The sequence below is a fragment of the Seriola dumerili genome, unplaced genomic scaffold (genome assembly GCF_002260705.1).
Source record: "Seriola dumerili isolate Sdu_G_001 unplaced genomic scaffold, Sdu_1.0 BDQW01000138.1, whole genome shotgun sequence".
Taxonomy (NCBI): domain Eukaryota; kingdom Metazoa; phylum Chordata; class Actinopteri; order Carangiformes; family Carangidae; genus Seriola; species Seriola dumerili.
Window position 1 is genome coordinate 12950615 of NW_019174393.1, and position 7313 is coordinate 12957927.

The 7313-nt window shown below is 38.6% G+C and overlaps 1 protein-coding gene across 3 annotated transcripts in view; it reads right to left on the bottom strand.

The window, feature by feature from the left end:
- Positions 1–7313, bottom strand: part of tbc1d22a (TBC1 domain family member 22A) — a 126300-nt gene that overhangs the window by 84345 nt on the left and 34642 nt on the right. The window lies entirely within an intron of this gene.

Genomic DNA, 7313 nt, shown 5'->3' on the forward strand with positions numbered 1-7313 from the left:
TGGAAATATATTTATTTACTTTCTTGCCTAGAGTTGCATGAGAAAATCGATCCCACTCTGATGTCTGTACACTAAATATGAAGCTACAGCTAGCAGCCGGTTAGTTTAGCTCAGTTTAAAGAAAGGAAGCGGGGGGGGGGGGACACAACTGGTCTGGCTCTGCTGATGTTGACAGTAAAAAAATCTGCTTTCAAGCACTTGTAAATCTCACTATTCAACACATTAGATGAGTGGTGTTTTGATTAATTTGTGCAAGAACCGTAAACAAAAAAAAAAAAAAAAATTAATTAAAAAAAAAAAAAAACAAAAACAGGGAAAACAACTATTTTTGGTTTTATGGGGGGTTATCTGCTGGTCTCTTTCTTCACTGGGAGCAGTGACTTCTTGGAGTCTCACACTACTTACTGTAAATGCTCACAAAACTGCAACTTGATGTATTCACAGATGTGTTTTTGAGCATATTAAAGAAACAAGATATGCATCAGTGACATTTAGAGGTGCTAACAGGCATTAGCCTGACATTTTAAAATTACAACCAACTTTACGTGTTGGAAAGTGTCTGAAATGTACTGTAAGCCTTTGTTATGCCTTGTGGCGTTGTACCACCACCAGTACAGGCTCAAATAAAAAAACACAACAAAGTGGTAATAGTCTCCAAACTAATACACCTGTGTGTTTTGTTTGCATGCTCGTGGGTTACACATGGGACTCGTTAATTGAGTTCTATAGATATTAAGTAAGACCATCATTTCAGAAACCACACGGTGTTTTATGTTCTCTACCTCTCTGTTATTTATCCGTCATTAAATAGGATTTAATGAGCCTTTATTTTGAAACTCTTGTTCTAAAGCCTTGACTTGTTTTGAGTCCGTTAGCCGAGTTCAATGAGAAACCAAACACCGCCACATGGGATTAAACAGTCTGTGAATGACACACCTCACTTTGCAAAGAAAACTTTCTGCTGCTTAACTAAATGCTTTCTGCCTCTTGGGGCAGGTACCTGACTTTGTGTGTGTGTTTATGTGTGTGTGTGTCTCTCAGAGGCAGTTTATGTGAGCATACATTTGTGAAAGTGTACATCCTCCTTGTGCAGTCGGGCTTATGCAATGAGGAGAAAGTCATCTCCAAACTGAACAACAAATCTAAAGTCTATTAAAAGCAAGAGCTGGGACCAGGGGCTCTAAAAAATTCACAAAGTTAAAATCTTCAAAACACAACTCAAACATGACTGCTGGCCCTGAATACTTGTCCTTGTGATAAAAAGCTGGATTGCCTAGCTGTTAAACTTATAAAGCTTCTTTCTATAGTAGCTGACATGTTTTATTATGCCTTATGCGCATATGTACGTGTTTGTTACTGAACAATTTCAAGTAGTTCCAGTTTGGTGAATAGAAGCCATTCATCCGAACAGAGTTACAGTTAATGAAGTCAATTTTAACAATATGACCAACAATCTTATGGGCATGTAATGTTTAATGCATTAAATGTGTGTTACTGAAATAAATACTGGAAATTAGAACATTTGGATTTTTCTTTTCCTCTGCATCCTTCATTTAGAAAAAAGGTGAGAACAAAGAAAGACAAAAAAATTTACTGAGCAGGTTTTATAAGTATGTTTTAAGGCTTTTAAACACAACACTGTTTATTGGACCATTCTTTGCCAAATGTTCCTCTGTGGAACTTTTTGTCCACATGATGTACAACCACCTGTTATATAACGACTGAGTCATCTCCATAGCAACTGAGCAAAGTCCATCCACTGATGAACTGATGCAGTAGGAAGCTTTGCAAAAAACCTAGTTCTTTTGTTTGTTTGTTTTCTCAAATGTCATTCATTTGTTTTATTACAAAACTTGTTATCATGTGATCAAACGCGGGTCACATGATGACACAGCTAGTAGACAGACCTTTGAGCTCATCTTGTTACATAGAGCACGCTGCGGCCACAGGTCAAGACTCATGGCCAGGTTATACTAAACAATAAACGTCTTGTGCGACGTGTTGTCCGACTACGATGGAAATCCAAATCTGATCTGAAGTGAAAAGCCGGTCATCATCGAGAAGACGGGGGCACAATATTGTTTAAAAATGAGAGCCAAAGACATCCACCCACCCGACAAGCAGTTCAGAAAGGCGTTAGTGGCCCCTTAATACTCCACGCTCAAATCCTCCACAGAGTTCCTTCTACATTTTTCAGCAAACGGATGAGGCATTAGACATATGCTCTCTTCATCGCTCTGTCTCTTACATTCATTCGTCATCACTCACAATTCAAGCTGAGCATTTTTCTGAGGGCAACATTTGCTGTTCAGACACATCTGTTTTGGGCTGGCTTCAGTGGAATCACCATCAAAACTGAACTAGTCTACCCGCACCAACAAGGACAGTCTGCACATAAAGCAAGAAACTGAACAACATAACAGGCCTTAAAAGTGTGATGTTGACTCAGTGTTTGCTATATGTGAGTGTTTGTTTCCTATGTGCATTTCTGTCTTTGTTACGAGTCTGCTGCCTGTTGTTTTTGGAAGCGGGCTACACTTTTCGGTAATACGCTAGCAAGCATACAAAAAAGACACAAACTATCAATTTTGGGCAACTGTCTAGAGGAAAATCAATAGGAGCAGCAGCAAAAAGTTTCTCTTTTCTTGTGTTTTTATTCATTTTTTTTCCTTCCTGGAAAAGGCCCCAAGAGAAGTCTGGGGAGTCTAGAGGATTATTTGTTGCACACAAAAACTTTGCTTGCAGACAAACACACACATATACACCTGGCTGACACACACACACACACAAACACCAGAAACGACTGTAAGTATGAAAAACAAGCACACTCAGTAAACCCAAACACCATGGTTCCACACTCACGTTTGTTATGACATATAAACACATATGGCATTTCTCTTTCTCTGTCAGCGCATCCATCATTGAGAGAATTTCTTATTCCCTTTATCTGTTGGTTTCATTCAGTAACTCTACATACAAAAAAGTAAATCCTTGCACAACCAAAACACTCTATAAGGAGGCAAACTGGTTACTCATCCACACAAGTACTGACTGTGACTTTTCCCTGCCAAAAGGTCCACCCATCACATGATGAAACCGCTCCGTATGCAAACGCACGCACACAAGACACAACAACAGGTCAGATACGAAGCAGCGGGCTACGGTGTTAGGTGCACTCTGCCAAATGAGGGAGGGGGAGAGCGGGGGTGTGCTGAAGGTTAATGGACAGCTTAGTTGAGGTCAATCACACTGCAGCTGCATTACTGTTCGACACACACACACACACAGAGGAAGATTTGAAGACTATAAAGAGGATGTAAACTGTGCCACACACTACATTTTTATTACTACTCTTAATTACTAATCAGAGGACTCTGACAGATGATAGGTGTGAAAAAATCTTTATTACTTCTGCAATAAAACAGTGGAGATTCATCAGCATATTAAAGCTGTTCAGTGAGCTTCATGTCTGGTAATGTTTTAATTATCTTACGTTTTATCTTATGTTTTGGATTTTATTAATTTTATTCTTTGTTTTTACTGTAAAGCACTTTATAATTGTTTTGAAAGTTGTCAACTGTGATACGTTTTTCGTTTTTTTTTTTTTTTTTAAAACACGGTTTCGACCATAAAGCTGCAAAATAATTGCAATTTTTTACACGTTCTAAGAATAACTGGGTTAAAGGAAAGGCAGGCAAACAGCACAAGCTTGCCTTTCTTTTAAAATAAATGAGCAGATCTCACTAAAATACTTCCAGTGCCCAAGATCCAAGCGTACTCATGCTAAAACCTGAGTGACTAATTTTCATTTAATCTGTGGTCGACTGGTTAAAAAGGGTGAGTGGAGATTTAAAAAAAAAAAAAAAAGAGAGAGATGGGAGGCTAAAAGTGAAGTGTAAATGCATGAAAGCTCTGAGAGAAATGCCAGTGGTACAAAATGTGGCAGCACAGTGCTTCAGTGCTGCCTCTGTTAATCAGTCTACATAAAGCTCATCTCTTCATTCTTCCTTGCATCAATCTAGTCCTCGATCCTTCCATCCCTCTAATGGATCTTCCACATCAGTAAACTCTCTGTAAAAAACAGGAGAAATATGCTTGGGGAATCCATTTGGGGAATTTAAATGAAACTGTGTTTTTCTTTCCCCCCAAACCCCCACCCCCCCACCCCCACCACCAACCACCACAGTCTAAATTGATTTCTACTTAGTAGGAGCACATTATCCTGGTAGAGCAGCCTGGACACAAGTTGTCCCCGTAGGGCCCAGCAAAAGTTGACCCAACAAACTTCTTTTACCATGCAGTAAACAGTACAGCACAGTACTTCTGGTGAGCACTCTATATGATTTGAGTCTGGAACATCGCAGAGAGGATCCTTCACGCTAGAAAAACGTTAAGATAAATGGAGCATGATTCTACACTCTGTGCCTATTTTTTGCTTCAAAATTATCAGAACCTTATCTTGGTGATAGTTTCAGAGAAAATAACAGCAAGTAAGAGGCATGTTTAGCCATTCAGGGGTGGAAGAGTTCATGTTGAGTCTGAGTGGTCTCAACTTTGTCAACGACGTGCTAGAAATTGTGGTCTGGAGAGTTTGGCCATGAAAGCCTTTTGCCATATTACACTCTAAAATTACATTTTTTCTTTAACTTTATCTCACTATTTCATTAGTAAGAAAGGTCATTTTGAATGTCATGTGTTTAAATGAAGGAGAACTATGTACACAAAGCTGGCTTCATGTCTCACCGACTCAAATTGAATCTCTTATAATTCTAATGTTTACTGCGGCTACAAATTTAAATATTAATAACACTCAGAATTTAGCAATTCGTATCTTTGCACTGAAAGCTAACCTTCTCTGTCATGATGCATTTACTAGACAAGAGTTATAATACGCCTCTGAGCAGTTGAGTCGCTTGAAAGTGACGAGACGTGTCGGGCTAGGTGGTTAGCGTGCTAACTTCAGTAAAGAAAAGACAAAGAGTTAAATTGGTGTTGCTTCCACCACTAGACAAAGCTCTTGGGGAGTAAAGAAATTAAGTTTAATGCTGAACTTGCGACGTTTATTAGACTGCTAGTAAACAGCTGTTAACGCTAACGTTGACTATGTAGCAATAGCAAACACTTCCAAAAAGCTGCTTTTAACCAAGTTAACAATTCATAATCCTTAACAGTGACTATTTTGCATGCACATTACTTTCCAGTTGTGAAGTAATATCTGATATTGAAGACATGGATAAGGTGTTTACATGACACGGATAAGGTTTATTTTACATGTGACAGAGAACTCAATAAAACCTGGGATAAGCAGAATACTAGTGTGCATGTAAACATACTCATGTTAGTATTTAATATAACTGTGTATAATAGAGACAATAGAGACACTGTTTAGTTAACACGGGCAGTGCTGCATTTCACTCATCTTCACTGTTAGGGTGATTCTTGATGCTCAAATGCAGAAAGTGGATTTCCCCGAAGGCAGAAAAAACAGAGATATACTGCACTGTACACACACACACACGAGCAAGACACACTTTAAATTCTGATCCTGGATTGTTTACAAACTATTTGTTAATGTCTTAAGTGTTAATATTGAGAGACGACAGTGGGAGCTGCACTTCTCATGCACTACAGTCGAAGTGTACAAGCTGAAAAGAACAAAATGTTCCAGTGAAGTGTGAGAGATGCCTCTAACATTGTGCATACCAGGGGAGGTTGATTAAAAGTCTCCTCAAATGAGGAAAAAAAAAAAAAAAAAAAAAATCACATTGGGGGGTTTTTTCTCCCCCACCCCACTCAGTGCGTTATAATTTAATGGTTAAAAAAATGTGTAAACTTGGCTTGGGTTTTTTTTTTTTTTTTTTTTGGGGTAAAAAGGTAAAACAAGTTTTTGAAAAAAAATAATCAAAAAAAAAAATCCTTCAAAAATCTGTCCCCCCGTTTTTTCCCCCGCCTTTGCCCTTTTTTTTCCTTGAAAAGAAAAATTAACATTTTCCTTCCAATAAAACATTAACCCCCCCTTTTAGCCTTAAAAAAAAATCAAATAAATTTCCACAAGCCCCAAGTTTAGTTTTTTTTCCAACCCTTCCTTCCTTTCCCGGCCACCCCCCCCTTCCACATTTTTTATAAAAACAGCCAACAAAAAAAACTCCCCCATTTTAGCAAAAATGTTAACAAAATAAATTTGCCCCCCACAAGGGGCCCCTTTGGACATTTCTTTTCACAATAAGCCAAAAGAAAAAAGCCCATTTTTAATTTTCTTCCCCCCTTTTCTCCGCTGCCAAAAGGCCCCCCTCGGAGACAAAACCTTAGTTTGCCTTTCTTTTTTAAAAAAACCAAAAATTAAAAAAATAAGAACCCGGTAAAAATTTAAAAATTTTTTTTACCTTTTTTTTTCCTGAAAAACTAAAAGCCCAGGAAAAAGCGTTTTTTTTCCCAACCGGAAAAAATTGATGTTTTTTTTTTTTTTTTTTTCTGGGCCAACCTGGTGGAAGCCCTCCCCTTTTGCTCTTCCCAAAAAAAAGAAAAAGGAGGAAGGGAAAAAGGGTAAAAAGAAAAGGAAAAAAGGCGATAGCCTAATCCAGGGGTTCCAGGCCTTTATAAACCTTTTTTGGCTTTTTTCCTCTCCCCTTCCCCTGGCCTGCCCCCCTTTTTCAAGAACCTTTGTTCTTTTTTTTTTTTTTTTGTTTTTTTTTTTGTTTCTTTTTTTTTTTGTTTTTTTTTTTTAAAATTTTTTCACAAACTTGCGCCCTAAAACGAGCCGGGAGAATAAAAGGTTTTTTTTTTTTTTATAGAAATGGATCTTCTCTTTTTTGGTGGGATGTGGCCCGCCCCAATTGGGGAAGAAAGCCGGTTTAACCCAGAAAGCCCTTTTTGGACCCCGCAAAAGCGGGAAAACCCTTGGTTTTTTTTTTTTTTTTTTCCCCCCTTGGTCCTTTTTGTCAGGTAAAAAAAAAAAGAGAGAGCGTAAAGCCCTTCAAAGCCACGCCGGCCCCTTTTTTGGAGGGGGAAAAAGAGAAAAATAAAAACTCAAAAATAATGGTTTCTGGGTGGGGCAAACACTTGGGCGGGTTTGGAAAGGCAAGGAAAAAGAAAAAAGGGGGCCCCCACAAAAAGGGACCCAACCAGACCCCCCTTGGAGGTGAAAAAAAAAGGTTTTTTTAAAAATTAGGTTGCCCCTTTCCTGCCAAAGTTTTTTTTAAAAACTGGAAAAATAAAACAGGCACGGGCCTGGGGGGTGGGAAAGTCTCCCAAATTGTTGGTTGTGGGGTAAAAAAAATGTGGGGTGGGTTTTGGCAGACACACGCACCGGTCCG